Genomic DNA, 22,506 nt, shown 5'->3' with positions numbered 1-22,506 from the left:
ACGTCTAAAACCTCTGAGTTATTAGAAAAAGTGTGAGGGCTGCAAATCGCCAAATTTGCATAATTAATTCAAAATGGCGGACTTCCTGTTGGGTTTAGGGCATGGCTCCAAGAGGATTTTTTGTGCGCCTGGACATGATATACATGTGTATGAAGTTTCATTCATGTACGTGAAACACAGCGGTGGGGCTCCAGTTTAGGGGGCGCTAGCGAGCCATTTGGGCGCGCCCTTGCCCGAGCCCATTAAAATACTTAAATTTTCACCAGGTGTGACGCATGTGCAAAGTTTCATGAGTTTTTGAATATGATAAACCCCCCAAAAAGCCAATTCATTTTCCTTAATAATAATAAAAATAAAAATAATAAAAAAAAAAAAAAAAATAATAATAATAATAATAATAAACGAAGCAATTACAATAGGGCCTTCGCACAGTTCGTGCTCGGGCCCTAATAATAAACGAAGCAATTACAATAGGGCCTTCGCACAGTTCGTGCTCGGGCCCTAATAAAAACGAGCAAAACCTCTCTGAAAACTAATTAAAACTAACTGAATTAGAGAAATAAAAGTAAAAACTAACTAAAACTAAACTATAATGTAAAATCCAAAACTATTATAACCCTGGTATTCACCCTGTTAATCCAAGGAAGATACAGCTGTGATTTTTTTTTTTTGGGGGGGGGGGGGGCACCGGTCCATAAAAATGAAAAGCTTTATTTGATTTCAATTTGGCTCTCTTCCCATTTGAGGTTGTCCTCTCAGGCTGCTCCAGACAGCTTCCAGGGAGCTGCTAGTTTTTACTTGGCTCCCTGGAGGTCTTCTGACCACAGACCTCAAACCTGTATATACCTTGGCTAAAGAAGCTAACTGCACTCCACGAGCACCTGACAACACAAAAAATTAGCTGCTAAAGCTAGGACACACCCCAAATGGCTGGCTGAAGGCCGGACAGTCCTGATCTCCAAGGATCCCCATAAGAAACCGGTCCCATCCAACTACTGGCCAATAACCTGCCTCAGCACAGTATGGAAACTCCTGTCAGGCATCAGAGCAGCTTAGATGAGCAGGCACATGAGCAGGGCCCAGAAAGGAATTGGCAGAGATACCAGGGGAGCAAAACACCAGCTACTAGTAGATCGAGCAGTCACTGGAGACCAGACTGACCAACCTGTGCACTGCATGGATTGAAAGCCTATGACTCAATGCTGCACACATGGGTCATGGAATTCCTACAGCTGTACAAGATCAACTAGGGATGTGCGCGACTAGACAACTAATCGTCATTATTGTCCCTAGTTAGTAACAGAAGTACTAGTCGGTTAGTCTAATACTTTTGCCTTGTTCAGTCGACTAATAAATTAGTCACCAGGAACATCCCTACGATCAACAGGACCCTCAGAGCCTTCATCAGGAACTCAATGGGGATGTGGAGAACAACACTAGAGGCCAACTTCAAGCCAATTGCACAAGTCACCATCAAGTGCAGGATTTACCAAGGAGAAGCTCTGTCCCCACTGCTGTTCTGCATAAACCTGAATCCCCTCAGCCAGATCATCAGCAAGACTGGCAACGAATACAGACCACGGAATGGAGCAAACATCAGCCACCCTAAGGCAAGTCCTGAAGAGTCAGCTGAATGGAAAGAACAAGATCCGGGCAATCAAAACCTACACCCTGCCAGTCGTCAGATACTCTGCTGGGATAATAAGTTGGCCAAAGAAGGAAATAGAAGCCACTGAAATCAAGACAAGAAAGCTCCTTCCCATGCATGGAGGGTTTCACCAAATCCAACACCCTGAGACTGTACGCTAAGCAGAAGGAAGGAGGCTGAGTGAGTGAGTGAGTGAGTGTCAGAACCACTGTCCTAGATGAAACAACAAAGATCCATGAGTACATCAGGAAGATGGACACAAAGCATCATGTGCTTAGTGAGTATCTCAGGCATCAGAAACCCGAGAAAGAAGAAGAGGAGCAAGAACAGGAACCATCATGAAAGGACAGGCCTTTGCACGGCGTGTACCACCAGCAGATAGAAGAAGTGGCTGATATAGAAAAATCCTACCAATGGCTGGACAAAGCTGGACGGAAAGACAGCACAGAGGCACTAACCATGGCAGCACAAGAACAAGCTCTGAGTACAAGATCGATAGAGGCTGGGGTGTACCACACCAGGCAAGACCCCAGGTGCAGGCTGTCCAGAGATGCCCCTGAGACAATCCAACAGATAACAGCAGCAGGCATGGAACACCATAACAAGTGGCTGGCATAATATACATCTGTGCTGAGTATGAACTGGAAGTCCCAAGGTCAAAATTGGATACGCACCAAGGGTGGTCGAATGACTGCGCTAAGATCCTGTGGGATTTCCAGTTACAGACGAACCAGCTGGTGATGGCTAATCAACCAGACATAGTAGTGGACAAGAAGAGGAAAAAAGCTGGAGTGATAGATGCTGCAATACCAAGCAACAGTAACATCAAGAAGAAGGAACACAAGAAGCTTGACAAATACCACAGGCTGAAAGTCTGTGTAGATTCTCAGTCATCCAGGTCATAGTAGTCTCTGGAGCTTGAAAAAGGCTAAATTGGTTTCAACTGAAACCACTGATTAAATATGACCCACGCCCCCTTCACACCTGGGCACATGTGTTCACGCACATGATCAATAGAGGGTCATAACCACCTCCAGGGGACTACGCCCACAGGGGTTTAAATACCTGGGTCTCTCCACCATTTGGTTGAGAACTGAAGAAGCCTTTCGGATGAGAGGTGAAACGTCTTCAAGAAACAAAAAGAAGTCCAGTCGCCTTTTTCAAGCTCCAGAGACCACAGGCTGAAAGAAGACCTAGAGAGATTGTGGAAGCTGAAGGTAACAGTGGTCCTCGTGGTAATCAGAACACTCGGGGCTCCAGAAGATTCCAGGAATGACATCTGAGATCTCTGTCCAGAAGAGCGCAGTCCTGGGAACAGCTAAGATACTGTACAGGACCTTCAAGCTCCCAGGCCTCTAGTAGAGGACCCGAGTTTAGAGGACAAAAACCTCCACAGCATGAATGAGGATTTTTTTTTTTTTTTTATCCACACACCATACATGCCGACACCTCTTTACCAATATCACTGATGTGAGCATAATATACAGAGGCGATCAGGTGGCTGTCATTTTAATGCAACACTAGCAAGAAAAGATCAGTTAAGCTAAAGCAGAGACATTAAAAAGTTGCATCGTTGCACATACAGAGAACAAATTAGGTTTCTGCTGCAGATTGAGCTGTATGAGTGAAGTGTAGCCTCCTGACAACAGGTGAAAAAACTGCCGGAGATGCAAACCAGGCTGGTGCTGAAACCTCTCAGCTTTGAGCTGAGCAATTGAAGCATCTGAAAGTGTCAGAGGCAAAGCGACGTGTGACAAGTGAATGTCTTCCTGCAGAACTGTAGTCTGGTCTTCAGACTGCTTTGCAGGTCTTAGCGGACTGGTTCTGTGGTGTGTGTATGTGTGGTTTAGTGCTCTGAGGTATTTCAGGTCAGTTCTGCTTCATGTGACAATTTTAGGGAGAGATTTAAATCACTTGCGTAACTCACTTAAATTGTCTTTTAGGTTTCAGGTCTTGAAGCATAAAAATACTTTAAAATGCCTTTAAAATATGATCTCTGTCTGTCTGTCAGAGGGAGAAGACAAGAGTCCTGTTTTTGTACCACCGACAGATTTACAAACAGTATTCCTCCACTGTCCAAAACCCACCCACACGTGGTGGCAGTTCATCCAGGTTCTTTGAGCCCAAGAGTGGTACCAGTGGCTTGTGATCTGTCTCAACATGAAACTCAATTCCAATAAGAAAATCAGAAAATCGTTCACATGCCCAGGTTATGGCTAATGCTTCCTTCTCAATCTGGGCATATCTTTGCTCTGTGGAGATTAGTGCTCTTGAGGCAAATGCCACTGGCTTGGTTGTGCCATCCTCCTGTTTCTGGAGCAGCACTGCTCCCAATCCATACGAAGATGCATCAGCCGACACCGTTGTTTGAGCTTTAGGGTTGTAGAGTGCCAAACTTGGTGGTTTGCTCAGTTCTGATTTAATACCATCAAACGCTGTCTGTTGAGCCTCGCTCCAGCACCACATGTTTTTAGTGCTGAGCAGTTCCCTCAACGGCTGTGTTTTCTCTGCTAGGTAGGGAAGGTATTTTCCTAGGTGATTAACCATTTCCAAGAATCGCCTTACTCCACTCACATCAGTGGGTGCTTCCATCTTGTTGACAGCGGTTACTTTTTCTGGGTCTGCTCTGACGCCTGCACTGTCAATGATTTGTCCCAGGAATTTGATGGAGGACTTTGCGAATTCACATTTTTCACTTTTTAATGTCACCCCTGCTTTTACAAGCTGTTCAAGGACTGCCACAAGTCGCTTGTCATGCTGGGTCTGTGTGGTGGCATACACCAAGATGTCATCCATTTGGCAGACAACTCCATCCAGTCCCTCCAGGAGCTGAGACATTCTTCTTTGAAAATGCTCTGGAGCTGAGGAGATGCCGAAGCAAAGTCTGTTGAAACAGTATCTTCCAAACGGTGTGATGAAGGTTGTCAGAAGAGCTGACTCCCTGGACAAAGGTATTTGCCAAAATCCTGAATTTGCATCAAGTTTCACTGCATGAAAAGTGGGGTTTTCGACAGTTTCTTGTATGTAATATTGCTGCGCGCCTTGAGCTTTAGGGCTCTCAGCAGGAGGCTTTGGCCAGAACAGTAAACTGTAGGGAAACTGCCGTGGACTCTCTGTGTCAGTGCTCCCTCAGCTCCCCCCCTCTCCTCAGGTCTAGGGCAGGCTCTCATATGTAAAGGAGGTTTCTGTGAGTCATACAAATGCAAATCAAGTACTCACCAGTGGTCACCAGTACTCACCAGTGGTCTACCCCTCCCAAGTTGTAACCAACATATTTTTATTTCTACAGCGAAACATTCAAACAAGACTAATCTCACAAGAAATCATTCTAATTTATAAATTTGAATTATCTAGTTGGAAATATATTTTTGGAAGTTTTCAGCTTTTGTCCCTTTTTCCAATAAGGCTGTGAGCTTCTGTCTGTGAGCTTCTGTCTGTGAGCCTTTGTCATGGAGTTTTTTGTGAACCCTGAACTTTAGTGACTGAGGGAGATAAACAAAGGCTATAACTTGATTTTGGTAACACCACAAGCATTATTTTCATTGAAAAGCATACTCAGTTTTCAGTCTAATTCACTGTAACAAAAAGTCTGTCACACCATCATCCTCTCCTGTGCAGTGGCTTCCCAGCTAGCATTGAACATTCAGACAACATCCCATGAACGCTGCTATAAACGTTCAGTGAATGTTCACATGCATTAGTGACATTAAAGACTACCAAGGCAGATGGAATACGAAAATGTATAAACTTTTATTTTGCTATATATGGATGTACATAAGAGATATCAGCAAAACCTTCATGAGAAAAATGTAAACGTAAAAAGGTAAATAAAAAAAAAAATAAGGAAAATTTTAATGCAACAGTCACCTTCTCAGTTGTCCTGCTTAAACAGACAGTGGATGTGTGAACAACACATCTTCCAGCTCATAGGGGGTCATTTTGACTGTTGGGTTTTCTCTGTATTATTGTAGGGTCTTTATCCACAATACAAAGCGCCTTGAGGCGACTGTTGTGATTTGCTGCTATATAAATAAAATTGAATTCACTTGAAATGAAATGAATTTAATTTCCGTGTGGCAGCTTCCTCGCCTGTGATTGGACAATACAGATCACGTGCGGGATCACGCTGAAGGTCTGTAGGACCAATCAGTGCCTTCCTTCTCTTCCGTTCAAACTGAATGGCGGTTTTTGTCTATGCTGCTTTCCCGGTACGACAATGGAGGACGTCGTCTATATTTCAACACCCCAGAAGCTCCCGGTGAAAGCGGGCCTCTCTACCGGCCAGCCTCAACCAGCCCCACTGCAGACGAGAAGACGCTGCTGGCTGCAGTGATGGGTTATCGACTCAGTTACTCAAGTTTGTACGACCGCGACTGAAAGACAACATGGCGTCTATTGTGTAGCGATTCGATGCTCTAACAAAGCCTCACCTACAGAAGGACTCGAGGAAAAGACGGCAGCACGATCCGAAAACTGCGGTAAGACTTGGTCGTTTCTAAAACAAAAATACTAAGAGTGGAGGAATGGTCACAGTAAGCTGACAGACGTATTGTGATTTGGTTTCTTATTTTTATTTCATCTTACAGGAAGCAGTTTGCGGCCTGCACAACTCTGAATCCAATAAAAGCCGGTATGATCCTCTGCAGAGGTAAGAATCAGAAACAAAGCAGCAGTATTCAATGTGTGGAGGAGAGAAGAACGTCAAATGTTTTTACTCTTATTTATTTTCACGTTTTTTTTCACAGACTGTTCGCCTCGCAACGCCAGTGGGTTTCTAATGCGTGGACAGTGATATAATTGTGTGTAAGTATCTTTTTTTGCCTGAATATTGTTTATGTATGCACTGTGTTTACACTGTGTTTATTTACAATGTACAAAAATGTTTTTCAGCTTCTTGAAAAACCTACAGACGGTTCACCGCAGCTTCCGCTACAGTCAGCCTCACGGTCCGGCAGCCATTAAAAACTCTGCCCGGTGTCGTGCAAGAAGGAAGCCGGTAAGACGTATTGGATTGTTTTGTTGGTCTGCTGTATTTGTGTAGTTAGCTTGGAAATGCAGTTTTGTTTTTGGAAAATATTACTTATTGTTTTTTTTTTAACTTTCTATAAAATCTGGCTTCTTTTGAACAACCCAAAATGTATATAAAAAGCAGTGGCGGCCGTGCATTTCACACCTACGCCTTCAGTAGTGATCCGCCTGAATCACTCCACCCTCAATAACTATTTTATGGCAATAAAAACATCTTTTTGTGCAGAAATGCAGTAGAAAGAGCTGTTGCATCGCAGATTGAGAGCTCATGTAGCCAGAATAAAAGCATTTACCGAAGAAACAAACCCAAGGTGCACAAGTCTGCTTTTACTGCCGCTACAGCTGCGACACATATAAAAATGCATTGATAACAACCTCATAAAATTATTATTAAGAGAGAAACATTTTAGTCATCGTGACCCCGAAATGAAAGTTCCTGCTTGCCCCCCCCCCCAAAAAAAAGCCAATCTAACAGTCTCTTTAAGATTTCCCTATTATTCTTCACCTTTACGTCGTGGAGCTCCGCTTCCCTGCGCACTTGCTCGCTCAGCTGATCCGCTCTGGTGTCCCCGAATGTTTTGCTTGTAAGTGTCCGGCAGTGCTTTGGTGTCTCGTTGCTGCCTCGGTTAGGCAAGTCAAATTTACAAACCCAGTGTGGCTCCAAACACCATGTCGATCAGTGGCAAACAACAAGCACTCCCAGCAATACAATTTGCAGTGTTCCTCGGGGCCTGTGAGCCAGTGGTACCGCTCGTAATTAGTGGACTGAAAGTGGTGGACACATCCTTTTCCCGGTTGTGACAGGCTTGCTAGCTTCGGAGTTGCCCGACCTTTCTTAATGATGTCCAGCTCTTCTTGAAAAGTCCGTCTTGGCTTTGGCAATAAATCTGCAACCAAATCCATTTCTTCTCCTTCAGCCATTGTGGGTTGACAAAACAGCTATAAAATCAACACAACCATATTTTTGCTTGTGCAGCTGGCTACAGATGCAGTTTGCTAGCTCTGGCTAGTACACTGACTATCCAATCAAAGTGTATGAATATGCTGATGTTACCGTACGCCTGCTAGAGGGCCTCGGTGTTGCCAACTCGTAATCTGATTGGTTGATCAAACTGTTTGATCGACACTTATTTTTGTACTACGGGGCCCGCAGAACTGATTATGAAGGCCTCCAGGCAACAAATGATGGCTGAAATGTGATTGGTTAAATGCTTTAATATAAAAATACACGTCTGGAAACAGCACGACCACAGGAAAAGCTGTGAAAGGAACCATACAAACCATTTGGAATAATTTAACAAGTATTGATGGACAGGATATAATTAACATCAGTCTGTGATTCAGATATTTTTTTAGGCCAGCAGAGAAGGCCTTGCAGGCCCTGACGGCCCACCACTGCACTGCATCACCTTTTTAATAAAAAGGTGATGCAGTGCAGCCCAGATTCCTCCGTGAATCGCCACCTTATCGTGGTGGAGGGGTTTGTGTGTCCCAGTGATCCCAGGAGCTATGTTGTCTGGGGGCTTGTCCCCCTGGCAGGGTCTCCCATGGCAAACTGGTCCTGGGTGAGGGTCCAGACAAAGAGCGGTTCAGAAGACCCTTATGAGTGAAAAAACAAGGGAACAGTTTACCCTGCCCGGGATAGGGTTACCGGGGCCCCACCCTGGAGCCAGGCCTGGGGAGGGAGCTCGAGGGAGAGCGTCTGGTGGCCAGGCATTAGCCCGTGGTGCTTGGCCGGGCGCAGCCCGAAGAGGTTACATGGGCCCACCCTCCTGCAGGCCCACCACCCGCAGGAGGTGTCGTAGGGGTCGGGTGCAATGTGTGTCGGGCAGTGGCCGAGGGCGGAGGCCCTGGCGGACCGATCCCCGGCTATCGAAACTGGCTGTTGGGACATGGAATGTCACCTCTCTGGTGGGGAAGGAGCCTGAGCTAGTGCGTGAGGTTGAGAGATACCAGCTAGACATAGTTGGGCTCACCTCAACGCATGGCCTGGGCTCTGGAACCAGTCTCCTGGAGAAGGGCTGGACTCTGTTCCAGTCTGGAGTATCACAGAAATAATAATTAAAAATAATTTTTATTACTGGGTTATTATTTATTAGGGAGGGGCTTACCCAGGCCTGTCTTTATAAAGGCCAATGGGGGGACAGATCTACCAACCAATCACATGTGAATACTGAATTGTGATGTCATTTTTATCATCCAATGACTGAGAAGCCACGTGGGTCTCTTGTAGCTGCTTCGGCTTGAGGCGCTGCTATTCATATGTAAAGTGGAGTCGTTAACACCTCGCGCCTGCCGGCTCCCCCCCGTACCTCTACCCCCCGCTGATTCTAGTGGTACGTAAACGACCATATCCGTCTCAGGCGAACGAATATGCGCTGCCCCGTATGCTGACGAAAGCTGACGATAACTAGGTGCGCCCGCGTCAGTATACGGGGACGGATATGCCTCTTTTCGTGCAGTGCTACTAGTAACAAAGTGCCTAATGGTACACTGATAGGTCATCTGCTATGTGTAGCTGCAACACTGGTTCATCCCTTTAAGTTAGGTGCTTTTTTACACTTGAATGATTCACAGGTCTGTGTTAAGTGGCTTCAGAAACAAAAGTACACTTCTTGTACCTGAAAATTGTCAGGTGGGAGGACTGCACTAAAACTGAGTGAAAAAACAGCCAATGTCCAAAGAAACACTTTGAAAGACCTTCAGAAAGCCTGGAGAACCATTTTAAATAATTACAAGAAAGTCTGGCTCCTTGGAAGCAAAATATAAAGAAATGAGGGGTGACTCAAAACTTTTACACAGTACTGCATGTTAAAACAGACGCCTTTTTAAAGTATACATAACTTACAACAGTAATTTCTTGCCAAAAATAACCCTCAAACACAATGTGTTACAAATTTAATTGCAGGGTGCATAGAAATGCTGCAAAAATAATGTGGAAGTGTATTTTCTCCACAGTTACCTGCTTCTCCAGATTCCCTCTCATCTACAGACCAGAAGATTTTAACTTATATTTCTCTGATTGGCTGTAGTCTTTTTCTTTTTGCCCTGGTCATCACGGCTTTGCTCTTCATCACAAATAGGTAATTTATTTGATTTCTGCAGTATGACATTCTTCACACTTAAATCCTCCCCTCCTCCACATTTTTATTAGTCCCTCCTGTTCTGCTCCCATCAACTCTCATCTTACAACCGTACCCAATTTTTTTCTTGCTTTTATTAATACCTTTGTCAAAAGTTGTCACTTACCATGGATCACATCTCTGTCTGAAAGAAAACTCAGAGGAGATGTTTCTATGAAGGTCTACATCAACCTTGTAATTGCCCTGATCCTCCTCAACCTGCACTTCCTGCCCAGTCAGACAGTGGCAGCAGGGTCCTCCACTGGACTTTGTTTTTATATGGCTCTTTTACTTCACTACTCCCTGCTGGCCACTTTCATCTGGATGGCTTTGGAGGGGTTCAGCCTCTACCTTCTTGTTGTCAAAGTCTTCGACATCTATGTCAGCAGATACCTGCTCAAACTCTGTGTGGTGGGATGGGGTGAGTGGAATACTTAAAACAGGAAGTTGTATTTATTGATCTTCAAACCAATAACTACAACAGGACTCTGAAATCCTTGAGAAGCCCAGTGACTGATCAACTTGCATGTTTCAGGTGTCGCTGCAGTCATTGTGTCAGTGGTGGTGATCATAGACACAGAGTTTTGTGGTCGTGTCCCTCTGGACACGTCTAACTCCAATGATACTGCAGTGTAAGGAACAAATTTGCCAGCATGCAAAATCTAGATTTAATTTATATTTAATAACTCTTTGTATGTGGATCAGAGTTTCTGTATATTTTGATTTTCCAACATTTCTGTTACAGAATGCCTTTCTGACTTTTCAGTGTGAGATATGAAATCATCCTTTTACTTTCGTTGTAGATGTTATATCACCAATGATATTGTGAAGATGGTACTACACTTGGACTGTTCTCCATGGTGTTCCTCTTTAACATGATCATGTTTTTGGTGACAGTCAGACGTGTTTTCAGTGTTAGGCATCACAACAAGGTAATTTTGTCACCCTTTTTAAAGGATCTAAGGCTAGATAAGCCAATTCATTTATAATCTTCCATGTCAGACTGTCCCTTTAAAACCTCAAACCAACAATTAACTAGTTTTACCTGCAACCAACCTCATTTTTTAAATAAAAAATCCCATTTTCTTTTTACGTGGTAGAAATAATGTATAAAGGGTTGATTAATTCTTCTTTTTTCTTTTTTTTTTACCAGTCAAAAGTTTGGATACACTTTGGGAAAGTGTGTCCAAACTTTTGACTGGCACTATACAAGTCAGTCCATCCATCCATCCATCCATTTTCTTCCATTTATCCGGGGCCGGGTCGTAGCAGAATAGAAGCCCAGGCCTCCCTCTCCCCATCCGCCTCCATCAGCTTGGCCAGCTGAGAGATATAATCTCTCCAGTGTGTTCTGGGTCTGCTCCGGGACCTCCTCCTGGTAGGACATGCCCGCAACACCTCACCCAGGAGGCATCCTAGTCAGATACCTGCACTACTTCAAATGGCTACTTTCAATGTGGAAGAGCAGCGGCTCTACTTTGAGCCCCTCCTTAATGGCTACGCTCCTCACCCTATCTCTAAGACCAGCCACCCTTTGGAGGAAGCTCATTCGTGCTGCTTGTATTCACGATAATTTTTTTGGTCACTACCCAAGGCTCATGACCATAGGTGAGGGTAGAGACAATGATGGACCAGTGAATTGACAGTTTTGCTTTTACTCTCAGCTCACTCTTCACCATGACAGACAGGTACAGCAGCCGCATCAGTGCAGATGCAGCCTCGATGCATCTGTAGACCTCCTGTTCCCTTCTCTCATCACTTGTGCACAAGACCCTGAAATCCTTGAACTCCTCCATCTGGGGCAGCAACTCGTCCCTGAGCCGGAGTTGGCACTCCACTTTTTTCTGGCTGAGGACCATGGCCTCAGACATAGAGGTGATAATTCTCACCCAAACTGCTTAACACTCAGCTGCAAACCATTCTACTGTGAACTGGAGGCCATCACCTGATGAAGCCAACAGGACTGCATCATCCGCAAAGAGCAGAGATGAGACTCTGCAGCCACAAAAGCAGAAGCCTTCCACCACCTGGCTACACCTAGAAATTCTGTCCATAAAAATTATGAACAGAATCTGTGACAAAGGGCATGAGAGGGTTGCTTCCCTGCACACGGGTCCTGACTGTTGTTTGTGATTATGCACCGAATGGCAGTTCAGAGTACCCACCCTTGTTGGAGTTGCTGAATGGGGTGACTGAGGTGACTCCATCACTTCAACACTCAAGTGAGCTATGACAGTGAGACCTGGAAGGGCGTGATTGGGAAGAATAGCCTGCCCGGTCAAGAATGGTGTTTTGTTATTGGACTTATATGCAAACCACAGTTTGTCCATAATAAACATCATGTCCATAAGTACATGTGGCACCAGGACACATAGGTGTGTAATAGGTCACAGGTCGATGATCGATTTTGTAATCGTATCATCAGATCTGCGGCCGTATGTTCTGGACACTCGGATGAAGAGAGGAGCTGAGCTGTCAACTGATCACCACCTGGTGGTGAGTTGGATCAGGTGGCGGGGGAGGATGCTGGACGGACCCAGCACACCTAAACATATTGTGACGGTGCACTGGGAACACCTGGCAGAGGCCCCAGTGCACAAGATCTTCAACTCCCACCTCCAGGCAGAACTTTGACAGCATTACGAGGGAGGCTTAGAACACCGAGTCTGAATGGACCATGATCTGAACCTCCATTGTTGAGGCTGCTGCTCAGAGCTGTGGCTGCAAGGTGGTCGGTGCCTGTTGTGGTGGTAATAGCCAAACCAGATGGTGGTCACCAGAGGCGAATGAAGCCATCAAGCTGAAGAAGGAGTTCTATCAGGCTTGATTAGCCTCTGGAGGCAGCTGACGGGTACTGGCAGGCCAAGCGGAATGCAGCTCGGGCAGCGGCTGAAGCAAAAAATCGGGTGTGGGAGGAGTTCAGTGAGGCCATGGAGAAAGACTTTTGGTTGGCCTTGAAGAAATTTTGGCAAATCTTCAGGTGGCTCAGGAGGGGAAAACGGTGCTCTACTCACATGGTTTATAGTGCGGGTGGGGCATTGCTGACTTCAACTGATGCTATAGTCAGGCGGTGGAAGGAATACTTCAAGGACCTCCTTAATCCCACCTACACGCCTTCTGTAGCTGAGTCTGGGGATGAGGGGGATGACTTGCCTATCACTGGGGGTGAGGTCCCTGAGGTGGTTAAACAACCCCGTGGTGGCAGGGCCCCTGGGGTGGATGAGATTCACACTGAGTTTCTGAAGGCTCTCGATGTTGTAGGACTGTCTTAGTTGACACACCTCTGCAACACTGCATTGAGATCTGGGGCAGTGCCACAGGTTTGACTGACCGGGGTGGTGGTCCCCATCTTTAAGAAGGGAGACCAGAAGGTGTGCTCCACCTATCGGGGATCACTCTCCTACTGTACAATAAAGTTTTAAAATAAATACTTAAAATTTAGGTTCCATTAAAGACCCTATAATTGAGCAAGTGAGTCCAGAAAACACAATTTTAAACAAACTGAACAAACAGTTTTTGTGATTACTCTTAAAATGCAGTTCAAGGACTCAGTTAGTTTCCGTTTTTCTATAACCTGCTGTGTCCTGTGTCTTTCTGTCTATGGCAAATTAATTTGGACAGATTGACCGTAAAAGAGTCGGGCAGCATATTTGTCCCCTGCTGGGAGTCAGTGCTCTGCTTGGCATTACCTGGGGTCTGGTCTTCTTCTCATTTGGAGACCTGACCACTCCTGGCATCTACCTTTTCAGCATCCTGAACTCCGTGCAAGGTCAGTACAATCTGCTACTATGTGATTCTCTGTTGAATTAGCCTTTTATCAAAATCAAGATAAACATGAAGCTTCTCGTATAACCTGTTCTGATTATATTTCAAAAAATCCACTTGGTAAAGCATACATACTATCTATGTGACAGACATTAATTTGGTGTAGTTTTGATTATGATACTATGATACATCCCAGAAACTGATGCTCAAAGTTGGTTATATGAAACAAACTGTAGTAAAATAATGAGGGTTCAAAGATGCTGGAAAAGATAATGAAAATTTAAAAACAAAAACAAAACATTTTGCCCATTCTTATGTATTGCAGCATCTTAACTGAAGATTTTCATTGCATGAAGGTAAACGTTTGTATTCCTTGTTCAAATACAAAGAATTTATTGTATATAAAAAGTCTGCTGATTGTAAGGGGTCAAGATGTGATTATTTTTCCACATTTTGTTAACATTCACATTAAATATAGAATGCTCACATAGATTCCCAAAGTGTCCCCAGGTGTGAGAAGAAGATACTGCAGGTAGGCTGTGAGGAGTCATTTACAATAAAATTATGTAAAGTTTTCTAAAGTTAGAATAACATTTTCAATTTTGTGTTAATGGTCCAGGGTGTTCCTTGACCTATGCCCTCTGACAGCTGGGATAAGCTCCTGCAGTCCCAAGCTGGATAAGAAAATAGATGGATGAAATTGATTTACAAATTACCAGAAAATATTTATTAGAAAAATGTAAATATTTGTACACCTTAAATTACATATAAAGACCATTTTATGGAATTGGTTCAAACTGCAGTCCCATAGTGTTCTGGTGGGCATAGTTAACTGAATTCAGCTGGAGATATTGCCGCTGAGGGGCATCGATCAGAATGCACAGTCCAGAATATTCCTCACTGAAGATTTATTGCAGAATGGATGGAATGATACACCTGGATAATGTGGGCTGTATGTCTTTGTGGGCCTGTGGTTCTGAAAGAAACAGAAATACAGGACATATACATATATATCACTTCATAAGACATAAGCCCACACATGCAAACTTAGCTTGTAGCACAATTCCAGCCTAGTCATGGTTAGCATAGTCATGATGAATCAAAGACTCAGACAAAGTTTTAATTCTTTTGAAAGCCTGACTCTTAGTCTCATCCATCCTAACTGGAAAATTCAAAAACCTGTTTTATTTGTTATTGTCTATCGTCCACCTGGTCCTTACTCAGAGTTTCTGTCTGATTTCTCAGATTTTTTTTATCTGATTTAGTGCTCAGTTCAGATAAAATCATTGTAGTGGGTGATTTTAACATCCATAGATGCTGAAAATGACTGCATTTAATCTATTATTAGATGCACTTACCTTCTCTTAAAATGTAAAGGAGCCGAGCCACCACTTTAATCATACTCTGGATCTTGTTCTGAGATATGGAATGGAAACTGAGGACCTAACAGTTTTCCCCAAAAGCCCCCCTCTCGCCTGGTAGATAGATACTTTATTGATCCCACAAGGAAAATTATTGTTACAGCAGCAAGAAAATAATACAATATACAATAACTAAACATCAAAGTGAAAGTGCCAACAATGAGTGCAAAGCTTTACATATAGAGACAAAAATAGATAAAATATAAAAACATAGGTAAAGTGGAGTTATATTAAGGCTGACATTGTACAGAGAGTAGTGCAAATTGCATTGATAAATAATATATAATATATACACTATGAATCAGAATATGTACACAAAGAATCTGGAATACAGCAGCAACTGTCACGCTGCAGGCTGTGTGCTGGGAAGGGGTGGACCCAAATGCAGGACGCATGAACCGGAGCTTTACTCTCAACAGCTTCATTGCTGGAGGCTCACAAATCTTAAACAAACAAAAACTCAAAAATGCAACAAAATCTCAACCAAGGCAAAAAGCACCCACGAAGCCTGGGAGAAAGAAAACACAAAAATACTAAACTGGCATGCACACAGCTAAGAGGGGAACACAGGAGGGGGGGGGACGATGACGCAAAAATGAACAGAGGAAAACTGAGGGCTTAAATACACACAAGGAAATCAGGCCAAGTGAAAACAACAGGGAATTACAGGTGAACCAAATGAATCTAATGACAAAGGGGAAGCAAATCTAAACACAAAGCACAGGGAACACGTGACTGTCAAAATAAAACAGCAAGTGACACAAGGGAACAGAGACGTAGACCTGACACTGAACACTGGGAAACACAAGGAATAAAAAAACCCACAACAAAAGAAAAACCCCAGAACAGATAAATTAAAGCCAAACCAAAAACACACAGGGTCCACCGGACCCTGGACCATGACAGCAAGAGGATATAATACAAAAATGTGTGTGTAGGATCTTACTGTATGTCCTGACAGGTGTGTTTACCTGTCACAGAAAGAAGAGATATTATACAGTTTTATGGAGAACGGTAGGAATGACTTCCTGAAGTGTTCTGGCAGTGAGATTGAATCAGTCTGAGGGAGAAGGAGCTCTGCTGCCTCATTAGTGTGGAGTGGAGTGGGTGAGATGGGTTGTCCATAATGGAGAGCAGTTTGTTCAGTGACCTCCTGTAACTTTCTGTCCCTCACTGACTCAGAAGTCTCCAAATTCTGATCACTTCTTAATAACATTTACATTTACTTTAATGGATTACATAGCAGTGAGGAATAAGTTTTATTACAGTAGAAGTCTTTGTGAAAGTGCTGTAACTAAGTTTAAGGATCTAATTTCTTCATTATTATGCTCTTCAGTGCCAACACAGTGCAGAGCAGCTACCTAAACTCTGCTCCCAGTGAGGTCAATTATCTCGTCAATAGTTTTATATCCTCACGGCGTACGACTTTGGATACTGTGGCTCCTCTGAAAAGGAAAGCTTCAAATCAGAAGTGCCTGACTCCGTGGTATAATTCACAAACGCACAGCTTAAAGCAGATAACCCGAAAGCTGGAGAGGGAATGGCGTCTCACTAAATTAGAAGATGCTCATTTAGCCTGGAAAAAGAGTTTGTTGTTCTATAAAAAAGACCTCCGTACAGTGTTGTGGATTTTTAATCACCTTTATATTTACATTTACTGTCACTATTTTTATATCATGTATTAAAAGCACATTAGTTTCAAACACTGAATTAATGAACACCGAATACATTAAGGTTACTGGGGTAAAGGTACGGCCTGTTATATCTATTACTCATATGCAGGAAAATCTTTGGTTCACATGACTGTTGTAACCTCATGTTGTATTTTAGGAAGTCTTATGACAGGTAGGCTCCAAACAAGGAGTTCTGCAGATCCGCTTGTGTTTTTGTAACATAGATTAGCAGAGGTTTTAATAGAAAGAAGATCCTTCATTATGACACCTGCCAGCTCTGTTTTAAATCATTGAGGTACCCTGGTGACTTTTGATTCTTTAGCCCACGTGGGACACGAGTGGGCAGAGCCTCAACAGGTGATTGGTTGGGGTTCAAGTTTCAGGGGTTGAGATTTTATGTAAATTAGGAGGGGTCAAAGGCAAGTAGGCAGTTACCATCTTTAAGATATAAATAATAATAATAATACCTTTAATTTATAATGCACTTTACATTTTTAAAAAAAACTTCAAAGTGCTACAAAACAAAAAACATTATAAAAACAGTAAAAATATAAAACACACTAAATAACAGACCATGCTGTAAATTAAAATACACCAGGGTGTAGATAAAATAGCTAAAAATTATGCACAAAGATTAAAAGCTCTTATAAAAAGAAAAGTCTTTAAGCCCTTTCTAAAACTGTCCAAAGTTTTAAATGTTGGCTGCACTTTGTCTCACGTCTTACTTTTTTGCTCTTCCCTTCCCTTTCCTGTCCTTTTCTTCTTCTCTTCCTGTCTGTGTTTTGTGTAACTAAGATGTCTAATAAACAGCCTGCACTGGAACATGCTCATGCCAGTGATTTTTGTGGAAACTTTGAATTTAATTGGGTTTGAATTTTCGGTCGAAAAGAACATGGAGACCCCTAAAATTAAAACCAACAACAGCTACGACATCTTACTATTCATCATTAATTGAAGAAAATAAGAATTCCCCTTTTGGTTTCTTCCCTCTTTTTCTCTCTTCTTCTCACTTTCCTTCATGCCTGTCTGACATGGCAGTCATATTTTGTGGACAATAATCAAAATTATTGAATGAATAAAAGAAATGACAAAAATTATCAAGAGTAGCCTATAGAGAACTTATAGAGCTCTTTTTGTAAAAGCAAATATGTTTGGTACAATAATGCTTTCAAATCAGGATTACATTTGTGAAAACTGCCAGACATGACAGACTAAAAAAAAAAAGAAAGGAAACAAAATAAGAACAACCCCAGGATTCTTTTCAGCACTGAAGCCAGGCCAACAAAGAGTCAGAGCTCTGTAGAGCCGAGTATTCTTTCCTTTAACTAGTAGTGACTTCATGAATTTCTTCACAAATAAAATTTTAGGCATTAGAAAAAAATTATTCATAATCATCTCAAAGACTTATCTCTATGTTCAGCTACTTTCAGAACTGCTGGCTTATGTTAACTTTAATAGTTACTTCCTCCAAACCAGCAACATGTTTATTAGAGCCCATTCCTACTAGACTGTTCAAAGAAGTCCTACCGTTAATTGATGCTTTAATCTTTAATGTGATCAATCTGTCTTTATTAGTTTTCTCTCAAAGATTCTTGAAAGAGTAGTTGTAAAACAGCTAACTGATCATCTGCAGAGGAACGGTTTATTTGAAGAGTTTCAGTCAGGTTTCAGAATTCATCACAGTACAGAAACAGCATTAGTGAAGGTTACAAATGATCTTCTTACAGCCTCTGACAGTGGACACAGCGTGCTATTGTTGACCATAACATTTTATTACAGAGATTAGAGCTTCCTATAGGTATTAAAGGTACTGCACTGCAGTGGTTTGAATCATATTTATCTCATAGACTCCAATTTGTTCATGTAAATGGGGAGTCTTCTTCACATGAAGGTTAATTATGGAGTTCCACAGGGTTCTGTGCTAGGACCAATTTTATTTACATTATACATGCTTCCCTTAGGCAGTATTATTAAAAAATATTGCATACATTTTCATTGTTATGCAGATGATACCCATCTTTATCTATCCATGAAACCAGATGACACACATAATTAGTTAAACTGCAGGAATGTCTTAAAGACATTAAGGCCTGGATGACCTCTAATTTCCTGCTTCTAAATTCAGATCAAACTGAAATTCTTGTACTCGGCCCCACAAATCTTAGAAACATGGTGTCTAACCAGATACTTACTCTGGATGGCATTACTTTGGCCTCCAGTAACACTGTGAGAAATTTGAGGAGTGGAGTCATTTTTGACCAGGATATGTCCTTCAATGCACATATTAAACAAATATGTAGGACCGCTTTTTTGCATTTGTGCAATATTTCTAAAATTAGAAACATCCTTTCTCAGAGTGATGCTGAAAAGCTAATTCATGCATTTATTACTTCTAGGCTGGACTATTGTAATTCATTATTATCAGGCTGTCCTAAAAGCTCCCTGAAAAGCCTTCAGCTGATCCAAAATGCTGCAGCTAGAGTACTGACAGGGACTAGAAAGAGAGAGCAGATTTCTCCCATATTGGCTTCTCTTCATTGGCTCCCTGTTAAATCTAGAATAGAATTTAAAATTCTTCTCCTCACATACAAGGTCTTGAATAATCAGGCCCCATCTTATCTCAAAGACCTCATAGTCCTATATCACCCAAATAGAGCACTTCTCTCTCAGACTGCTGGCGTACTTGTGGTTCCTAGCATACTTAAGAGTAGAATGGGAGGCAGAGCCTTCAGCTTTCAGGCCCCTCTTCTGTGGAACCAGCTTCCAGCTTGGATTCAGGAGACAGACACCCTCTCTATTTTTAAGCGTTGCTACAGCAACACTATGTCACTGAGCAAATAGTGAGAAACTGGGACTCCCAAATTTGTAGATAAAGAGTCAGTCTGTTTATAGTAACATCAGTTCTAGGCTGCAGCCTTATTGATTAGCCTGTGATGCCAACTTCTGACTAGCTGAGCCTTGTCTATCATGCTGTCAGGGTTTCCATAAATAATAGACTGATTCATGACTGAGCAATATTAAAGCCATGTGCTCAGCAATATTGCTCAAATGTAAACAACATGATTGCCTTATGATTATACTGATGCTATACACAATGCTTTGATTTCAGCAGATTATGTAGTATGAGTGCATTATTAGTAAAAATCCTGTACACACGAGTAAAATAAGCTATGAATACCTTGTAAGTATATATTATACCTGGCTTATTGTTATAGATTGTATAAATATAAAGACATTATGTGGTATATACCCTTGTACAAGAGTACAGTACTTTATCTAATTTGTTTACCATGGAATTTTTTTGTGTGTGACTTTTTCTAGGATGTGGTTCCTACAAAGTATTTGTAATAATGTTAAAGAAAATCATAGAACATCAATCTCTTACATGATGCTTAATATCAATTCTTTGGGCCACAGCAGCTTTGTTAGCAGTGGAGGAAGGCAGGAAATTGGGGGAGGACACGTGGGCGGCAGGCTGGGACTCGAGCCTGCTCCACGCACACTGCAATGCGGCATATGCATGTGGTCACCGGCTTTACCATTAAGCCACCCGGGCACCCTGCTTAATGTCGATTTGACTTAATGAGTATTGTTAGTATTGAAAACATAGTGTTGCTGGAATATGTATTATATGTTTACTAATCCAGGGGTGACTAAAAGTATTTGCATGAAAATTTAGGGTAAGGCCACCAAATTAGGGTAAAGTAGTTTTGCAGAAGGTAATAAGATGTCTGCTGGAGGTTTTACTGTTATGAAATGGAGCTTTAATGTTATCCTGACTTCTACATTTATTTTATATTTTCACCAATGACAGGAGTCACCACCCCACCAGTGATTGGTCTGTTTTTTCCCTTGTGCTTTGACCCATCTTCTGAGGGAGCAGTGGGCTGCACCTGTCCTGCAATTGCAATTACACACATTCCAAGCCTTAATGGCAGTGAAGTTTTTTCTTTTTTCTTTTCGCTGTTGTTGTTGAATTTCAAATATTAATTACATTATATGCTAAAATTTAGCAAAAAAATATTTAAGGTAAAATAATATGTTTCAATCTAAAAGATATCATCTCTACCGCATCAGTGTAGAAACGTCCAGTATCAAGAATGTGTAATTGATTTTGGATGATTATGGATAAACATTAACCTGATACAGATGAATTATCAGTTTCATTTGTATAATTTACACACCCATAGAACTTCCTGTACTCACTGTGATCCTTTGCTTCACTCTCTCCTTTGTGTCGTGCAGGCTTCTTCATCTTCCTGTGGTTTGTGATGTCACTGAGAAAAGCTAAAAACTCAGCTCCTCCGACGAGCAGTGAAACACCCAGCACCATCAACCAGCTTCAAACTACTAGAAACATGCCAAGAAGCGTGTTGGTGGAATGTACAGCATTATACAGTAAAGTGTGGCAATACTGTTTCTGTTTTAGATCAGGACATTTAAAAACACAACACTGTAACAGATCAGGGAGCAACTGATTCTAAATGATGTAAATTAATGTGACAGCATGAACATTTTAACAACTCCGCTCTAATATTTGAAACTTTGTGGTAAGGAGTTTATCATTCCCAAGACCGGCTTACATAGGATGGCTACACATTTAAACTTCTTCATTTCTGGCACTTCTGGTGGTGAAAGTCGATGCAGGAAAGAGAATCCAGAATGACTGGAAGATGGAGAAAAGATCGAATATATCTTGTGCACCAACTCTCACTGGATTGTCCAGAGGTCAAAGGAATAACTACAGAAAAAGATCCTTTATGGTTATTCTCCTTCAAGTCACATGGCCACTTTTCTGCACTGCATGAAGATCTGATCTCGGTTTTAAATGAAGCTCACCTGCCACTAGTTTAATACTTTGAGAGATTCTGATATTGTTATGTTGATTACATTGTTAGCATTGTGTTGTATTGTGTATTTATTGCATATTTTATTGTAATCCGTTTTAAGATTTTTAGAAATTTAGTAATTTTTAGTAACTAACTTTAGTAACTTTATCAAAATATGAACCTTTTCTGTTCCAGTTTGTACATTTGAACATGTATTTCTAAATACCTTGCTAATTCATAAAAGCTGCAGTGTCAGTATGAGCAATAAAAACTGGAAATTTTACATTATTTTGCTGTTTTTACTGTATATATATAATAATATTCCTGTTAACAGACCTAGGTTTTTTTAACCTTAATGTTTGAGAACCAGTTCTCATTTACAGACATGACCTGGCTAAGAGGCCCCAATAGAAACAGGTCTGCGGCACATACACAAACACAAGCATATATAATGTTTTGATGTATATGTGTGTATATGTGTATTGATATATATTTTATGTATATAGTGTTCTCTATTTTTATTCTATTTTATTTTATTTCATCCTTTGTACTTGAGCTGCTGTAACATGCAAATTTCCCTGTTGTGGGATCATTAACGTTTTAGCTGCGTGCAGAAGGCGCAGACATCGTGGGAAACACAGCGGCAGGTTCATAAAACTTAAAACCAGTTTGGCGTGTTCTCCTGTCACCTTCTCTGAAGATACTGGGTCGACGTCTCTGTCGTGGTGCTTCCTGGATCCGATTGCCTCCTCTCTGGTTCCTGTGTTCAGCTCGGATGAGGTGCAACCGACAGGTCTCTCCTTTCTCTACCTCTGTGGCCGTGAACTTATTTGAACTTTGCTCTGCCTCCCCGGTGTTGTGCGCTGTTGTATACAGACCACCCAAGTTTAACTAAGATTTCATTGGTGACTTTGCTGACTTCCTGGCAGGAATAATGCCAAACTATAATCGGATTTTAATAGTTGGTGATTTTAATATTCATGTATGCTGTCCCTTGAAGCCGCTGGCCAGTGATTTTCT

General features: G+C 42.0%; 1 pseudogene; it reads left to right on the top strand.

The window, feature by feature from the left end:
- Positions 1 to 22,320, top strand: part of LOC115778259 (adhesion G-protein coupled receptor G1-like) — a 41,917-nt pseudogene extending 19,597 nt beyond the window's left edge.
- Positions 22,321 to 22,506: the final 186 nt, after the last annotated feature.

The sequence above is a fragment of the Archocentrus centrarchus genome, chromosome 3 (genome assembly GCF_007364275.1).
Source record: "Archocentrus centrarchus isolate MPI-CPG fArcCen1 chromosome 3, fArcCen1, whole genome shotgun sequence".
Lineage (NCBI taxonomy): Eukaryota > Metazoa > Chordata > Actinopteri > Cichliformes > Cichlidae > Archocentrus > Archocentrus centrarchus.
The sequence above is the reverse complement of the archived record's forward strand: the minus strand, read 5'-3'. Positions and strand labels throughout refer to the sequence as shown.